This window comes from Acomys russatus, chromosome 3, assembly GCF_903995435.1.
Source record: "Acomys russatus chromosome 3, mAcoRus1.1, whole genome shotgun sequence".
NCBI classification, from domain to species: domain Eukaryota; kingdom Metazoa; phylum Chordata; class Mammalia; order Rodentia; family Muridae; genus Acomys; species Acomys russatus.
In genome coordinates, this window is record NC_067139.1 from 42,523,503 (window position 1) to 42,542,518 (window position 19,016).

General features: G+C 46.0%; 1 long non-coding RNA gene across 1 annotated transcript in view; it reads left to right on the forward strand.

Moving 5' to 3' along the window:
* LOC127212725 (uncharacterized) overlaps window positions 1-17,866 on the forward strand; it is a 33,643-nt gene extending 15,777 nt beyond the window's left edge. The window contains exon 3 of the long non-coding RNA XR_007833600.1: window positions 17,759-17,866. This is a non-coding gene — a long non-coding RNA (uncharacterized LOC127212725). The remainder of the gene's footprint in view (window positions 1-17,758) is intronic.
* The last annotated feature ends 1,150 nt before the right edge of the window (window positions 17,867-19,016 follow it).

Consider the following 19,016-nt stretch of genomic DNA (forward strand, 5'->3'; position numbering starts at 1 on the left):
CTACATCAGTGCCGAGAATTCCACCACCAACTTAAAAGTCAAGTTGGAGCACAGGCGATGCATCTCAGGAGACAGAGCACTTACCTAGCATGCTCAAAGCTCTGGGTCAGATCCCAGAACTATATAAGTGGGGCATAATGGTGTGAGCCTCTCATCCCAGCACTGGAGAGGCACAGTCAGGAAGATGAAGGAAATTCAAGGCTACCCGGGACTTCTTAGCAAGTGTGAGTCCAGCCTGGGGTACACGAGATCCTGCCCCAAAAGTCAAACAAGCAAATAAGTCCATTTCCTCATTCTGTCATTTGCTCCCTTCTTGTGCTGTTTAAACCTGGGTTTATGAACCTCAGAAGGGTTTCAAATGGGACGCATTCACCAGCCCCCACTCAATAGAGCTGTAGGAACAATAAACTGAAAGGCTTGCCTCTACCCTGGGAAGATTAACATCTGGATAAAAACCATCAGGCAGACCAGGGATTTTTATGTCATGAGGTAGTGCCCTGAGGTGGTGCAGAACCCCAGGCAGGCAGAGGCACTCCTGTAGAGTAGAGCTATATGGTACAGGCAGGTGCACTCCCATAGGGTTGAGCTATATGGTGCAGGCAGGGAGCACCCCCATAGATAGCATAGAGCTATATGGTGCAGGCAGGGGCACTCCCATAGCACAAAGCTATATGGTGCAGGCAGGGGAAACTCCCATAAATAGCATAGAGCTATATGGTGCAGGCAGGGGCACTCCCATAGCACAAAGCTATATGGTGCAGGCAGGGGAAACTCCCATAAATAGCATAGAGCTATATGGTGCTTGGAGTGGCAGCAGACTTGGCTCTTCATGTACAGGAAAGAGCATCAAGGATGGGGTAGGGGGTTGGGCAGTGTCTCTGTAACACAAGGAAGAATAGTAGGTGCTAGAACAAGGCTTACAACAAGGCAGGATGGGAGCAGGGAGCCCTTGTCTGCTCTACCAAGGAGCTGCATTTAATTTCCTACAGGATGCAGGGAGCCCGGGAGTGTTTGGAGCAGGGGTCAGGACTGGACTGCGTGTACTCTAAGATGCTCTGACAACTGCATGCTTTCTTTGACAGCTACCCAGGACTGGCTGTCTTATCAGAAGGGCAAAACTGTCTTTCTTGAGGGGCGAATCAGAAGCCCACTCTCTAAAGCTAAGCCTGGCTCCACCCTCATTGTCACCTTGTAACAATTTACAGCACTACATGTAACACAGTTCTTTCTATAAACGGCAAGTTCTATCCCGCACTGGGTAACTTGTGAAATCCTTTCTTCTTTTCCTTTAAAGATGTTGCAATTGATCAGATCTTTTGCTGTATTAACAGGATTAATTCCTTTATGTGAACAGCTACCTCTGCATGTCTGTAGGTTTAGATCCAACCAACTATGGATTGAAATAAGTTCTAAAAATTTAATGCTGTGGGATAGGCTGGGGAGATGCCACTGCAGTTAAGCACACTGGCTTCTCTTGCAGAGAACCAGGGTTCAGATTCCAGCACCCACAAGGCAGCTCATGCTTGTCTATAACTCCAGTTCCAGGATGTCCAGTGCCCTCCTCTGACTCCTATTCCCTTGAACATTGGTGGTACACAGACATATACTCAGGCACACACACACGTGTGCATGAGATAATAATAAATAAAAACATCTCAAAATGAATGACTGGCTGCTTAGGAGATGGATCAGTGGGTAAAAGAGCTTGCTCTACATACCTGATGACATGAGTTTGAATTCCTACAAGCCACATAAAAGCCACGTAGGTAATGGCAACCTCCATGAACCCGGTGGTCTTTTATGGGAAGATGTGAAATTGAAACTGGAATATTCCCAGAAGCTGTGTGACAGTTAACCTGGTGTATGCAGTAGAAAAACAACCAAGAAACCTACTCTCAAAATAAGGTAAAGGCAAGGGCTGACATACAATATGGTCCTCTGGGCAGGCACACACACATGCAGGGCCTTGGATGCATGCACACTGACACACACACACACACACACACACACACACACACACACACACACACACAGGATGTTTGTAGTAGGCAGAGTCAGAATACTTTCTGTCATCATTCTCTACAATAGTTTATTGCTCTTTGCATTATATTGGGTATTATAAACAGTCCAGAAATTACATAGGAGGTGATGTCAGCCACTCCAGCCCAAACAGTAAGGCCTAAACCAGCCAACCAATGAAAGCCTCTGTCTCAAGAGTCATGCGGAGAGACATCAAGAAAGGTGCCCGATATTGACACACTTAGATGTGCCTGTGTGCATACAAATTCATGGTTGCACGCATGCACGCGTGCACACACACACACACACACACACACACACACACACACACACACACTTCTGAAATATAATTCATAGCATTGCATTAGTTGGCTTATCTTTCCTGGACTGAGTCTGGGACCTTCAGGCTGTTTCTGCACGGATGATACCTTGTGCTGTCTAGGAGTGGAAGACTTTGGTCATATCACTGGGAAACTATTCACATGCATAGGAGATAAAACAGATTCCTTTACAAATATTTATTTTATGTGTATGAGTCTTTTGTCTGTATTTCTGTCTGTGAACCGCTTTCGTGCCTAATGCCTGTGGAGACCAGATGTGAATGTCAGATCCCATGGGGGGACTAGAGCTACAGGTGTATGTGAGCCACCATGTAGGTGCTGGGAATTGAGCCAGGGTCGTCTGGAAGAGCAGACAGTGCTCTGAATTGTTGAGCCATCTATCTAGTTCCTACGAAACAGACTCTTGATTGATTGAGAATCGTTGTAACTGTCCTGATCAGCTCTTTCTTGAAGCACGGAGCATTACAGAGCACACGTGTTCACACAGCCTACACGCCGAGGTTAAGAATGCTATTTAAACTTATGGTTTGGATAAGAATGATACTGTAAGCTCGTCTACTCGAGTGCATACTCATCAAGGAGTGCTGCCGTTTGAGAAGGATCAGAAGAATTAGGAGGCCTTGCATGAGGACGTGTGTTACTGGGGGAGGGGAGCTGTGAGGTCCCAAAAGCCCATTGCTATTCAGATGTTTTTATCAGATAGCAACAATAATAATAGGCTAATAGCCCGTTGCTATTTTGACAACTATCAGCTTTTTCCCCGAGTGCCGCCGAGCTCCCATCATGCTCCCTTCCATGATGATAGTGGACTTACCTAACATGTAAGGAAACTCCAAATGAAACGGTTTTGCTCATAAGAGTTGCCTTGGTCATGGTGTCTCTTCACAGCAATAGTACAACGACTAAGACAAACTTAAGCAAAGATTACAGAAAGGAAAAAAGCTTTCTAATTAAAAAAGAGCCTCCAGAAATATAAGGAGAATAAACATTTCAGTGTCCAAGGGCTAGCCCTGTGGTCCACTGTGAGACACAGGCTGTGACATTTGAGTAATTAGTGGAAACTCTTCGTAAGTGTTCTAGTTGCCTAACTTTTCAGAAGGGCAAAGAGGAAGGACCGCATTTCAGGGTCCACCCTGGCTCTACCCTGCACATCCAGATGGCTGTGTCCTACAGTTTGTGGGGACAACAGCTCATACAACGGTCACAGTTCTTGTTGCAGAGCTGGCGCCAGCCAGCTTCAGTCTGCTAGCGAAGAAGCCCTACTTTCTATGTGTGTTTAAATAGCACAGACACATAATATTAAAAAAACAGAAGCTCCGACGATGTAATGTGATGCTAAGCCTTTGCAAATAGGCAGAGATCCAAATATTTTTCTCTGCTAAAAGAGTTTAAAATAGGTTTATAGGGGTGCCTTGGCTGGAGAAGCCACCACTGAGGATTGGGGAGCTAAAAAAAAAAGTTTGATTTGGGGATGGTTTGTGTTTCTGAGAGACAACCACAAGACGCTGCTGGGACTGGCTGAGATCTGAAGGGAGGCCTGGGTCTGTGAGCAGGTTCTCCAGTTGAGACCAACTGTGTGTATGGGTAGGGTAGGGTGGGGGCTCTTGTGTGTGTGTGTGTGTGTGTGTGTGTGTGTATACAGGGTTGGGTGGGGGCTCTTGTGTGTGCACAGGGTGAGGTGGAAGCTCTTGTGTGTGCACAGGGTGAGGTGGAAACTCGTGTGTGTGCACAGGGTGGGGTGGGGGCTCTTGTGTGTGTACAGGGTGGGGTGGAGGCTCTTGTGTGTGTGTGTGTGTGTGTGTGTATAAAGGGTGGGGTGGGGGCTCTTGTGTGTGTACAGGGTGGGGTGGAGGCTCTTGTGTGTGTGTGTGTGTGTGTGTATATATATATATATATACAGGGTGGGGTGGGGGCTCTTGTGTGTGTACAGGGTGGGGTGGAGGCTCTTGTGTGTGTGTACAGGGTGGGGTGGGGGCTCTTGTGTGTGTGTGTGTGTGTGTGTGTGTATATATACAGGGTGGGGTGGAAGCTCTTGTGTGTGCACAGGGTGAGGTGGAGGCTCTTATGTGTGCACAGGGTGAGGTGGAAACTCGTGTGTGTGTGTGTACAGGGTGGGGTGGGGGCTCTTATGTGTGTACAGGGTGGGGTGGAGGCTCTTGTGTGTGTACAGGGTGGGGTGGGGGCTCTTGTGTGTGTTCAAGGTGGGGTGGAGGCTCTTGTGTGTATGTGTTCAAGGTAGGGTGGGGCTCTTGTTGTGTGTGTTCAGGGTGGGGTGGGGCCTCTTGTTTTTGAAGCTTTCCTAGATTAAGGTATGCGGAAATGCACCCAGGCTTAGTTAGCTATCTCTTTAGACTCCAGATCTCTTTGGGAGGGAGAATTAATATCAGGAACACTAGCAGCAGTGCATTGTTAGAAGCTTGTCTTAAAGACGGTACACACTGCAGCACCCTACAGCTTCCATGATGAGACGTTTTTCTGTGCTTTGGTTGTTGTTGTTTTGCTTGTTTGTTTGTTTGTGTGTGTGTGTGTGTTTTATTTTGGAACGGGTTCAAGAACAAAGGGGAAAATGAACAGGACTGGGGTGCATGATGTGAAACTCACAAAGAATCGATAAAAAGTTAAAACAAACAAAACGAAACAACCCCCCCCAAAATCCCAAACCTCCGAAACAACAAGAGTCGGGAGTTGTTCTTCTCAAGAGAAAGCGTGAGTCCACAGTGGTTCTAAAGGTTTTCAGGGTCCACAAATGGTGTTTTTATTCATAATCCTTTCTGCAGCAACACATTACCATCAGCTAAGTGGATAACAACAAACAAGTATACAGGGTGGGGGTGTGATATCCTCACTGGTTCTCAGCATTGTGTAATATCATCTGTCTAGAATCAGGGGGTCGGAGGACTGCAGAGCCCCCTCTACGCCATATTTAGGTTCTTGGCTGTGGTGGTTTGAATGAAAAAGGCCCCCATAGACTCATATGTTTAAATACTTGATCCCCAGTCGGTGGAACTGTTTGGGAAGGATTAGAAGTGTGGCCTTGTGGTGGAGGCGTGTCACTGGGAGTGTATGGGCTTTGAGAGGTTTCAAAGGCCTCTCTGCTTCCTGCGTTAACTCCTCCTCCTGCCGATAGAGTCGTGAGCTCCCAGCTGCTCCTGCAGCCACCTGCTCCATGCATCTTCTCGGCCATCCTGAACTCACCCTCTGGAACTAAAGACCCAGTTAAATTCTTTCCTCGCTAAGTTGTCTTGGTCGTGTGGTTTTATGGCAGCGATAGGAAAATATCAAAGACACTGACAAAGCTTAGCTTCACATGGTCATGTTTGTAAGACTGTGGGCCCCGTTATCCTTTTTAGCAATTACCTGGAGCGACCCTTGTCCCCCAAAGCCTCTGCCATTCCTTGTCTATGGTCCCTACAGCTCAGAAATAGGAACAATGTGACACAATTCTACCAGGCGTCCTCTGGTCTTTAGGATTCAACCTTCTAGTCCCCGGGAGCCTTTTTATTTCAAGACCATATGATCACCAGCCTTTATCATACAATACAAACACAGGCCTAACCCACAGAAGTGACGTTCATGGGACCAAAGCTCCCCTCGCCCGTGTCCTTAGGATGTCTGGAGATGGGGGAGGAGGGGACTCTCAAACTACAGTTTCAGTATCCCTAGTGTTTTATCAGCCAGAGCTTAGTAAAGTAGATTTCCTATGTGGCTCTTTGCTCTCCACATCTCTTGCAAGAAATTACACCCAGGTCTTAGTGGGTTGGAAGTTGGCATGGTTCTCCTAGTCTGGTCAAGGCACAAGCAGAGTACATCCTTCTTGACCAGTAAAGGGACATGGAGTACCTATGCAAGGCAGGCCCACTTCAGCCATTCTCCACACAGGATGTGGTGATTGACATTCCATGAAAATAGCGGCATTTCTCCTGACTCAAGAAGCCCCAGATTGTGACAGAGACATAATCCCAAGTCTTACTCTGTTGGGAGAGATTTAAAACTGATGTTCTATGGTCTCAAAGTCACATACGTTTGTTATGGACTGACAGGCTAATTGACTGGCTGGTTTTTGAGGCTCACTATGTAGACCAGGCTGGCCTAGAACTCGCTATTTATCTTGAAGTCACAATTCTTGCACCTCAGTCTCCCAAGTGTTGAGATCTGCAGGCCTATACCTGCACACCCAAGTGTACTTTTTGGTGCAATTTGATAACCCGACATATGTGTGTACAATGTGTAACAATCAAACTGAGGTAATTAGTGCTACCATCTTGTGCGTACCATGTCTCCATGTTGGGGAATTTCACACACTTGCAATCATTTAGAAACACAGTATGAATTGCTAAGGCCATATCTGTGTACTATGTGTGAGACAGCCCCTTCTGCACACATGCTGTTTGGCTTGTAGTTGAGTCGGAGGCTAACACTCAAAGCTCTCACACAAGCATCGTCATAGATGACTTTTCCTGGAAAATAAATAGTCAGACTTTGTGTTCCTCAGGGTGTGGAATAGTGAGTGTCCCTTTCCACAGGACGAGTTCCCTCTGTCTGCCACTGTCTCATATCATCACTGTATACTCCAGTGTTGGGTCCAACCCCTAGTTTGTAGTTCCCAGCACATGGGTTGTGTGCACAGGACTCTCTAGAACTGTTGTAACTGGGGAAAACTGAAGGCCACACAGCAGCAGCCTTCAGCATCTTCCCAGGTGTGATAGTAAAGAGTAGTTTTATTAATTTCAGGGGCGAGATTCTTAGAGATGAAATGGTGTGGCCAGGTCCCCCAGTCCTTCCAGACTCTTCTAGGCAGTACCAGGGCTGGCTTTGGTGCCTGAGAGGGAGTTTCTAGGCCTGTTTAACGGCTGTAATTCTGCTCAGCCTGATTTCTACTTGCAGAGAAACTTATCTAAATCTCACTTGAACAGTTAAGCAGGGGAGCTTCAGAAGGTTTCTAAATCAGGCTGGGACTCTGCCAACACACTAGACACTGAGCTCCAACAAAACAAAGGAAGGCCAGCCATCCCCGGTGTTTTCTTGGGTGCAGAGCCAGGCTGGAAAAATGTCTGTACTCTAACCAGATGGATATCATGGCAGGCCTGACATCAGCCTCCCCAGGCCTGTGTTGCGAAATGCTCCTTTGGGATTCTGATGCGTTGTTACGTTCGAGTCCCTTTTTCTCACAGCGGAGTGCTGATTGTTATAGGCCACAGTTTTGGAGGTGCCATGCCTTGCACATGCGCACTAGAAAGGTCTCCACAGCTACTGAGATGCGAGGCTGTAGATGGAGAGACAAGGGAGGAGTGTGATCACAAAGGCAACAGTGTCCTGAACAGCGAGGCAGGAATGCACCTTCTCCATCCCAGCCTGGGTGTCTCCGGAGCACAGTGTAGTGACTCATCAGTCATAGATGGGCAGGGGGAGGGCCTCAGGGCTCTTGACACAACCCTCTGTAGGCGTGATGGATGTGGAGAAACCCTACCCTTCCCAGGGGGTCAGGTGGCACCAGCCAGACAAAGAGCGCAAACAATTCGGGCTTGAAAAAGACGCCCCCTCTTCCCCTCCCTTCCTCCCTCCCTTCCTTTTCCCCTCCCTCTGGCTCTCTCCCCTCCTCTCTTTTTTTTCTCTCTCTCTGCCAAAAAGTTACAGTATCCAGCCGTTCCTTATTAAGTTAGAAGCCTGTGCGGAGGAATATTCATCGGGTAGAGCCAGCTATTTCTATGGTGCAGACATGCCTGGAGAAATAAGTAAATGGCATTCCTGTTTGCTGCAGAGTCAAAAACCAGCTGCTCTCTGGATTTCAGAGGGAGATGCTATCCCACCCTCTGATTACCAAGGTCTCCCAAGGCTTTCCTGCAGAGACTGCAGATGAAAAACAAGAGAGAGCCAGGGGAGGTGGACAAAGGAACGCCATAGGCATGAGTACTGGGTGCTGGCTCTGGGAGGCCACTTCTGTCTTTCTGTTACTTACTTGTTCTTTGCCATCTTAGGTTCTAACTGGATCCGGATTAATTTGAACTTTTTATAAAGTATATAACACCATCCCACGTCCCCCCGCACTACCCTCTCGTCTCCAATCCTGGCCCCCCCAAAGTTTTAGAAGTATCTATATACTTTCTTAGTCACCAGACACTGCAGGCAACCGTGTTCTTCAGGCATCGTGCAGAGGTCTGACCTGCGGCATCCCGGGGATGTGTGTGGTGCTCCTGCCATTCAGAGACATCTTCTTCACTCATCTCTACTCATAGGCAGGACCTCAGAGGTCTGGAACAGTCTGCTCCTCAGTTTTGATCTGATGGGCAGAGCTGTGCCAGCCAAGACAAGAATTCAGGGAAAGTCAAGGTGGCTACCTGTGCCTACCATACCCTGCCAGTGTGCTGACTTTCCCTTGCCTGCAAACCCTCAGCATGCCAGGTTGGCAGGCATGTCTTGAACAAATAAGGAGTACAGAGGGGAACCATCCCTTGATAGCTGACAGGACGTGCAAAGCTGCAATGCCGAACCAAAGCTTCCTACCTCTGAAGCTTTACTGGCCCACAAAACTTCATTCTTAGTCAATAGAAACTTCTAGAGAGCACTTCGATGTTTGCTTTTTGAAACTGATCCCTCCTATCATTCCTTGTCATAGAGAATTCCCAAACGGACACCCACATGCAGTAGGAAGAGCTTTGCAGATATAAATAATGACCAATGTGCCTCAACTCAAAATTCCACCTTCAAACCCAGACCACCCCTCTCTGCCAACCATGAAGGGTGGAAGGTGAAGATATCCAGAGAGTCTAGGTGACCTGTTCACTGGCATGCCACTGAATCACACACTGCTCGTGGGACTTTAGATGTGTGGCTCATTTTCAGTAGTAATTTGGACTGTGGTAGGTTTGTGGGGAGGTATCAGGCTTGTCTTTGAGGGACAAAGACCACTTCAGCTGGACACCTGGAGGAATTCTTGGGCACCTATGGCTTCACTTCCTTCTTCTGCCCAGGAACTCCTCACTTGGTTTTGGACTTGGCAGTTCATGGCATTAGGTGTTAATTCCAAACTCCACATTTTGCCCACGCACACTTAAAAAAAGAGAGCAATAGCATGCCAAGGCTAGGCTGTGGAATGGCTGTGCTGGCTCACTGTGACCTTCATGTCTTACCTAACATCTGTCTGTGACCCTCTCTCTAGTCAGTTCTGCTAAGTCTTAAACCCTGTAAATAGCATATTGTCTTAGGTTAGCATGAGAATCTTAAAAATTACCTTTTTTCTCTTCACCTTTTTTCCTCTGGAATGCTCTGGCCTCTAATCTTAAAGAATGCCCACCCTACTTCACTTCATCCTTACGTCTTTCATTGTTGCGTACTTTTTGGAGGTAGTATTGAAAATAATATCTCTGTCCTGCTCCCGAGCCATTCGCAGACTGACAAGGATATAGTTTAATTTTTCTGATCTACAAGTTAGTGACAGCTTATATTTAGTGATCTGCTTATATTTAGAGACTTGGGGCCTTGTTTAGCAGCCACTCGATGTCTTGTTTATGGCACCTGGAGAGCCATCTGGAATCTGTGAGGTGATGGATGAGAACAGGAATGGAGACCAGTTTGCTAATCATGGTGGGATGGATGCTGGGAAAGAGCCTGAGTCTTGGGTGACGTTGCAGAATTGCTGAGACCTCGGCTGTTCCTTTTCCTTTTCTTCTCTATGGAACAATTAATGTTTAAGCTGCTAGTGAACTGAAATAGTCTCCTAGCTGTGATGAAAGGCGTCACCGTCCCCAGAACCGTGTGAAACTCTAGGTGACCCACACAGAACCCAGCAATCACTTGCCATCCAGTATGCATCCAGAGTCTCACTTGCTCATGGCAGGGAGGAAAGTAAGTACTGTCCCCATGGTCCTTAAGTCCCACACCTTAAAGTTTAGCAACACAGCTAAGAAGGGAACAGCAGCAAAGAGACCATCCTCTGGGCACATCTGGGTCTTCTCTTTGGCTTCCAGTCATCTGTCCCCTTCCCTGACTTAGCTCATCAACTTTTCTCTTGACTAAAGTTGCTGGATTTTAGATCTGTCCATGAAAAAGGACGTTGAGATAGAGTCTCCCCTTTATTCAGTAGTGTCTGTGGATGAGTTGTCTAGAGGACAAGAGACTGAAAACTAATCTGTGAGCAAGCATGGTTCCTCCAGATACAGCCAACACGTAGGGCCATATGCTGGGTGCTGAGAGCAAGGTCAAACAAGCAGTCCCTGGGATCATGGGGCTTGGAGAAGCTAGCAGAGATGGTGTGCCAACAAGTGTGTGCAAAAGCTCCTGCTGTCTCCCAACAGTGTAATCTCGGGAACGAAGAAGCCCAAATAAGGCGAGGATCACTCCTACACCCTTTACTTACTTACTTACTTATCTACCTCTTTGTATCTGAGGTCTTGGGGTTTTGGCCACACTGGCTCAAGCTGCTTAACTTCAAAGGCTCCTTCTTGCTCGTCCTGCCCTGAGTTGTGACTTTAGGTATACACTGTGGTTGTTTTGTGACAGTTCTGTGTGGTCAGTCCCACTGTCACAGCTGCTTTGGATATCAACCCACTGAGACCCAGATGGGCACTATTTGCTGGTGGAGCAGCTGGAATTCACATCTGAATCCTTCAAAGCTCATCGTCGTCATCATCATCATCGTCGTCGTTGTCATCATCATCATTATAACTAAGTTGTCGAAGACATTTGAGCTTGAAAGGAGAAAGCAGTGCATCACGGCCGGCCCCAAAAGAAAGAAAATAGGAGAGAGGAGGGTGAAGAAAAATAGGAGGAAGGGCTTCCCACAAGGGCATGAGCGGCACGTGGCTCTCAGGTCATTATCTAACATGAAAGGTCAAGGATGACGCAGAGTACAGCCTGAACTGGCACAGGCACCAGAAAACCCTCAGTGCCCTGTGATGATGATGAGACTTGAGGGACCTGGGGACGTCATAGAACTATTTATCCTGCTGAAGTGCTTGACAGTCCTGAATAAAAGGTTGTCGATGAGAGCAAAGGGTTACGGTTGTGTGCCTTAGACCAGGGACAAGAGATTCAGAGGCCAAATATGATTTCTTTTTTAAAGCACAGGGAAGTAGGTAACCATTCCAGGTGTGTCAAGCTGACAAACAAGATCAGCCATTGAATGGGTTAAAGGGCCTTGGGTGGAGAAGTGTCTTTCTCCAGCAGGCAGCAGATATTGCGTGCGGAGTCACAGCTGGTCAAAGTGCTGGGGGCGAATGACTGCAGATAGCTGTGCAGGAATTGAGCCAAGATGTTGAGTGACCAACCATAAGTGGGACATCTATGTTCCCCTCCCTGGCACCGAAGCTAAGGGAACATCACGGGAGGGGAAACATAAAGACAGTAATAGCTGGATGATGGGGCGAGGGCCACGGAAGGCTGTCTTCTGCACATGATGTGGCTCTGGCTCTCTTGAGCTCACAGCAGCTTCACATGACCCCACAAGTTGGAGCCAGCACACATGGCTAGCTGACTGCCAGGCCCATGCACACTGGTGAGCTACTGTCAGTTGACAGTCTGCCCAGGCACTAACCATCTTTCTCTAAGCATGTGGCCACTGATGAGTTTCCTATACTCCGATTGGGGGTTCCACACCCATGCATACTGGGGACAGCTAAACGTAGTGAGTTATCAAAATAAAAGCTGAGACATGGACTCAGGAGGTGGAGGTGTTTGGGAGATATAGACGAAGGGGAGGGGGAGATGGAGCTTAGATATAAGCATATTTCATTATATACACATATAAAATTCTCAAAGAATGAAAAACTAATGAAAGGGGACAGAGGTGAGAAAAGAAAAGTAGGAATATGCTCAGTGTATACTTGTATGAAAACTTTAAAAAAATAAATAAAATTTCAAAAATGCAAGATGAGGAAGCTGACTTTGGAAGGCAATGAAGTTGTGGGTTAGATTTCAAATACGTCATTGTTCCTCCGCAATGAGAGACAGCTTGGGAAAATGCTTTGTAGACACTGAGACCATTGTCAGGAGCCATAGCCCCAGAGGTTGCCACAAGGGTGAAAAATGCCCACTGGAGATCAAAGCCGACTGTCCTCAGAGAGGCGTCCACGGGGGCATCCTCTGAAAAGTGACCCACTGTCGGGCTCAGCTCCCTCTCGGATGCGGAATTGGAGCCAGCTGGTGTCCGGAACGTGACTCCTGGGTCATTTCTGGTCTCCGTTTGAAGGCCAACTGCATGTGATTAAGGGTGACAGATAGAAAGCTGTGTTAAGTCCAGGACGGAACTCGTTGAATGAATAGCAACTGAGTTGAAAATTGGATGAATGGATTGAGTTCCCTCCCCACCACCCCACCCCACACCCCCTACCTCTCATAGACAAGATTGAATTCTTTGCGCCTGGTCAAATCAATGCTTATGTTTCTAAGCATATTCTTGGGGGACATTATTTTAGGGTTAGTTGGGATTTGGGTAAGGTAAAACTTTTATCAGACGTGATGGAATTAGGCCACACAAGTCACTGCATCTCCTCTGCAGTGACTTCTGAAGCTCTTGGCATAGGGTTTCTGACCAATAGTATTTATTATCTGGAAGGGACAACAACAAAAACAAACAAACACACAAACAAAACCTGATCCCCCTGGTTCTGCTCTGCAGATTATACCTTACGTTGGGTAAGGTATGGCCTGGGAACTGGGGCTTTTTAAGGCCTGCAAGGCAGTGCTAAGGCATAAAGTCTAAGAACCCACTGCACACCACAGCCAAGCCCCTCACTTGGGGGAGGTGCTGGCTGCAAGCGTGTTTCACACCAATGTTTTGCTGAGCATAAACACGCCAGAGCAAACTCTTACACCCAAGACTCCAGGGCAGGCTGTGGACAATCTTTAGAAAAATTCAAATTTGTAAACTGATAATACATATAATTCCACTGGGTCCATATGGTTCCTGTTATCTCGAGGGAAACTATACACATTTGCCTTGCCCCGGGCAGAAAGATAAATAACAGATGTGGGTAATTTTTATCATACTTGTGCTGAACAATAATAGAAAAATAAGAGACGAGGAGGTCAGGGAGTGGAGCAACACTCATGAAAATAAAGATCAAATTATTCTAGGGTAGATCTCAAATTTTCAAAGAGGTCACAGTTTCTAAGAGGCAGTATCTCTGGAGTGGAAGCAATAGTGTTAAACATTTGAGGATAACACAATCAACTTAATCCGTTGATAAAAGCAATAACTAAAACCAACATGTAACGTTTCTAAACTCTACGCGTGTTAAATTACCTACCTGGATGTGAGCCTGAGATCAGCTCTACAGTCATGTCCTACAGCCACTATCAGATGAGAAGACAGGTTTTTCAGGGGACACTATGGTACAGTGGAGTATCAGATGGACATGAAGCATCCAACTGCAGATGCCACACTAAGGCATCCCAGAGCACCTGATGATGGTGGCTCTGACCAGGTACTCTTGGGGATTTAATATATACACCAAGTATTGGTTTAGTTTAAATAATCTAATAACATGTTTTAGAGTTTTTGCTTTGAAGCATAGCACGTATGTATGCACATATGGATATGTGTATATCTTTTAAGTGATCAATTATTGAGCACTCGTAAATACATGGCTGATTTGTTCTAATATGTATCGGGAAATTCATAGGCCAAAGGCCAGTCCAGCCTCCTGCTTGCTTTCTGCTTTTGTAAGGAGTACTTGACTGATACACAGCCATGGCTAATCTTTGCGAGTTGCCTGTGTTTTCTTGATGTGATGGAGATAAAAACTCACAACAGAACCCACCCCACCAGGGCAAGTCCCCTGACTCTGTGGAAAGCACTGGCACGCCCCGCCTCAGATGCCACTGTCCTACCCACTCTTCTCTCCTTCAGGGACAGCAGCCCCCCTGAGCTCTGTGCCAACCTTGCCTTTTAAGAAAATTGCTTAGTTTTACTCTTTGGCTGTAAAATGTATCAATAAACCAGGATGATGGATTCTGCAGTGAAGTCCTGCTTTGTGTCTAGCATGACATCTTCCATGCTTCTCCACTGGTGGTGGGTGGGGTACACTAACTTTTTGTTGTCTTGCAGTGACCTATAGGGTGGGACCATTGGCCTGTTTGGTGGTTGTTGGTGCACATGTGTAATAACTATAGATTTGTTGCCACATTGAGTAAAGCAGCAACTACAAGATTCTTAGTACAGTTTCTATTGAACATACATAAGAAATTCTCAGAGGCCGGAGAGACACCTCAGCGAGAAAGCTTAGCTTTCAAACCCGACAGCATGAATTCATTGCGGAACACACACGAAAGTGAAAGGAGAGACCCCGCCATCTGAACTCCCGCCCTCCGTGCACACACTCAGTAATGATAAATTTTTTTTTTTTTTAAAGCAAGGGATTTCTCTGGCACGTATACTTAGAATGTTTATGTCATGGGGTATTTGAATGTTCTGATGCCCTTTGTTAATAATAAATTTGGACTTTTTTTAAACTTTGAAAGTATTTTAGGTATTGATGTTTTGCCTGCATGTATGTCTGTGCAACACGTGCACATGCAGCACCTGTGGAGGCCAGAAGAAAGATCCAGATCCTCTGGCACTAGAATTGTAGACAATTGTGAGCTGCCGTGTGGGTGCTGGGACTTGAACCCAAGTCCTCTGCAAGAGTAGCCTGCGCTGCTAACCACCGAGCTACCTCTCCAGCACCCACTTCAGGCTACTGTCAACATGGTTGAACCAAGCTGAGTTCCCACCTATATGGCAGGGTCCTTCTCACTAATACTTGCTGTTTTCTGGCTTCTGAGTTGCTTGCTTATGTGAGGTGTGGGAAACAGAGTCTCGCTGGCTTTGGGTCCACCGCCCTGCACCAGTCATTCATGTGTTCTATTCCGGGTGAAATGCCTTCCTGGTTCTGTTTCCACTTGTCTGGCCTTGCCTGTTACTGAACCCCATAAATGAAGCGTACGTTCTGTACATTATACTCTTTAGGCTCCCCGTCTTCAAGCTGGAATAATGTCTTTATTATGAGAATTAGTTTTTCTTTAAATACCTAGCTGGACTCACAGTAAAGCCATTCACTTCTAAATACCTTTGCAAATGTTTTATTTAAATAATGAATCTGTTCTTCCAAACAGTTATTCTACTTCTATAAGCACGTTTTATTCTTTCTAGAGATTTCGTTAACATCTTCCAATCTGGTTGTAAATTATTTCTTAAGATGCCCTTTTTTTGTCCTTTCCCTCCCAGATAATATTCTACTGTTCTTAGTTTGGCTTCGTTTCAGTCAGAGACAGCTCCTGGTGTGCCTTCCAAGCTTTGACGTCTGTTCACAGTAGAGCCTGCATTGGTGATTGTTCTCCGTACACCTTACAAGGTGTTCCCTGCTGTCACTGAGTGGCCGGTATCACGTGGGTGATGCTGACAATGTTGGTCAAGTCTTTTCGGTCACGCATTTATATTAGTTATCACTGGTATTTTTTTCTAATCGTGTCACTGGATTTGTGTGATCAGCTTACAGATTCTGTAGTGTCAGTGTCGCAGATCATATGCCCCTATCTCTGTTTAATTGACGCATCTTTACATTTGGACCACACACTGGATCTATATCACACACAAGCCCGAGTCTTATGTCATCGTTGGCTTGAGCCTCACTTCTTACTCCAGCTTATATTTTCAGATCTTGTTCTGCTTCCGTGGTGCCGGAGGCGCACACCAGGGTCTCGCTCAGGTGAGACAGATGTTCTCCCACTGAACTGAACCCTCAGCTCTTCAAGGGCCTTGCCGCTTTATTGTGGGACACCTCAGTTGTTTACGCTCAGTTTGGTTATTACTGTGGATTAAGTTCAAAGTTACCACCTTGGGAGCTGGCTCTTGTTTGCCTTATTGCTTATCCCAAAAGCAAAGCCAAGCCAAACGCAAAGCATCCCTCTAACATTCCATTTTGTATGGCATGAACTTCTGTTCCACTGTTTCCTTTGTTCACGTATTACCTTGAAATCTTTGCTTTGTCAAGTGGGCGGTTGGTTACAGGATATAGTCTGTATCTAACTTACCATGGTCCACTTACCAGCACATGTACCACTTACCTGTAACGAAAGGACATTATCACGCTGCACTTTTATCCTTCCATAATTGTGCTATTGTGCCATACATTTTCGTGTATGCATACAATGCCTCCTGCTGACTCTCACCATCCCCTTCCTCTCTCTCCAACACCTGTCATCTTCCCTCTTCTTCCCCACATTTCCCAGTTCGGAATCACACACTCATACTCTTTTGTTTGCTGTGTGTGATCCCAGGTTTGGAGCTGTCTGCTGGCACCTGGTGGTTGACCAATGGGTGCCCAACTACAGGCAATGACTGTGCTCTCCCAGAATCCACCAGAAGCTCAGCAGGAGGGGGTGTGATGTATAAGTCCCTCCCAGATGCGTAGTTGACTGTTGTCGGGTCAGGTCCTGTGCAGGCAACCCCACTGCTGCGAGGCCACGTTGGCAATGGATGTGTAATGCCCAGAAGTCAGCACACTTTGCAGCCCTTCTCTCTGTAGCTAGCCTATAGATTCTTTCTGCTCCCTCTTCTCTGTTGCCCGATAAGCCTTACAGAAGATGGTACAACTGTCATCTTTAAGGCTGAACACTGAAAGATGCCATGAATTTTGCAGTGGCCACTACTCTCTGCAAACAGAAGCTCCCCGAGTGAGGCTGAGAGTAGCATTTGTCACTGGGTATAAGCGTAAATATTTAGAAGGTAGTTTGGCGCCAGTTCATTTTGTTATTACATGTTATAAACCTCACATAATTTAAAAATAATTTTTGTTTAAACAATGAGATTTAAGAATAAATTGTAGGAAAAATATATTTATCATGTAGTTATATGACTAAGTCTCACTTCTTGTATAGATTCATAATTTTATCTGGTGTCATTTTCTTTGTGCCTAAAGGTTGCCAGTGATAATACACATATACAGTTTAAAAGAAACTGGGCTGTAATGTTCCCACCGAGAGCCACTGACCATCTAATAAAACATCATCAGCAAGCATCAGAAGCCCCTTTTTGAGTCTTTGGTCACTGTTGTCCAAGAGGCTCCCAAAACTTTATACACTACTGTTATTGCCTTTGGTTGGCTCCTCCAAAAGATCCTTAACTCCTGAATTCAAACACATTGACGTGCATGCAATGCCAGGAAAATACTTTAAAAATGAACTGGTAAAAAGTGTCCATGGGGGGCGCTGAGAGATGGCTCAGTGGTTCAGAGCATTGTTTGCTCTTCCAGAGGTCCTGAGTTCACTTCCCAGCAACCACATGGTGGCTCACAACCATCTATAATGAGATCTGGTGCCCTCTTCTGACATGCAGGTGTATATGCAGATAGAGCATTCATTCAAATAAAGTAAATAAACCTTTAAAATAGAGAAAAGTGTTGCTATTTAAAAAAAAAAAAAAGTGTACACGGACCTGAAAGGAGATCTGAGAAGCAGATGAAGTCTGTCCAGGACTTGGAGAGGAGAATTTGCAGCATAAAGGGAAAGGTTAGTAAAAGGTATGAGAAACATGAACAAAACGCATGAGCGAAAGGTCATCGGCGTGGGAGGATGTTTTACAGGGAAAAATGGGGTTTTGAGATAAAAACAAGCATATAGAACTGCTGGAAATGTTAGAAAACAAATAACCCATAGTGAATCAAATAAAAAGTGAAGGGAAAATAGTACCAGAGGGCTTTCCCAAGAGAGGGTCATTAGGGTGGAGAGCTGCGTTGCCAGGATACTATGTGCAAACAGCAGCAGTAAGGACAAAATACGCATGGCCACCATGTCCAAGAACTCTGGGATGATATCAGGAAGCCAGACTTGAGACCTATGGGCTGGTTGGAGCTGAGATAAACACTGAAAGCATAGAGAAGCTAGTCAAGGAAATTCTGGCAGAAAATTCCCCAAGGGGTAGAGGCGAAAAAGTCATGCAAACACAAGAGCCATAGAGAAGCCAAAATAAAAATGACCAGAAAGGAACATCCTCATGGCATTTGTCAGATATGAAAAAAAACCACAGAGGAAATAAAAATATTAAAACTCATAAGAGAATAAATGCCACAATGACAGAAATATCAGAACAACAGCCCTAAATTCACAAGGAACCATACAGACTTACCAAAGTCATGATAACCCTTAGCAGAAGATGCAGGAGATGCTGCAATACTTGATCTTTACTGCATCACAGAGCCATAGTAACAACATCAGCATCACAGAGACATGGTAACAACATCAGCATGGTACTGGCAGAAACACGGCCACATACACAGTAAAATAACGGAGAAGACCCAGAAATAACCTCACAGCCGTAAGTCACCTGCTTTTTAACAATGTTGTCAAGAACATACATTTGACAAAAGATTGTCTCCTCGATCTCAGAGTTAGCTACCACCACAGATGTGCTCAGAAAACTGGCTTCCACGGGTGGAAGAATAATGCTTGATCCGTTCTTGAACATAGCACCTTCATATAGAACCTGGAGGTCTTAAAACTGTCAGGGGAAACAGTCAAGACAGGCCTAGGCCAGGCTGCTCTGCCCAAGGCTCCAGTGCACAGGAATAGAAGCAGAATGGACAGCAGTGGCAGAGAAAGGTCACCAGAGCGAAGAAACCGCCTCTGGAGTAGAGGAAGGCTTCCCCGTCATGGGCTAATATGTACATATAAAGAACTATAAAA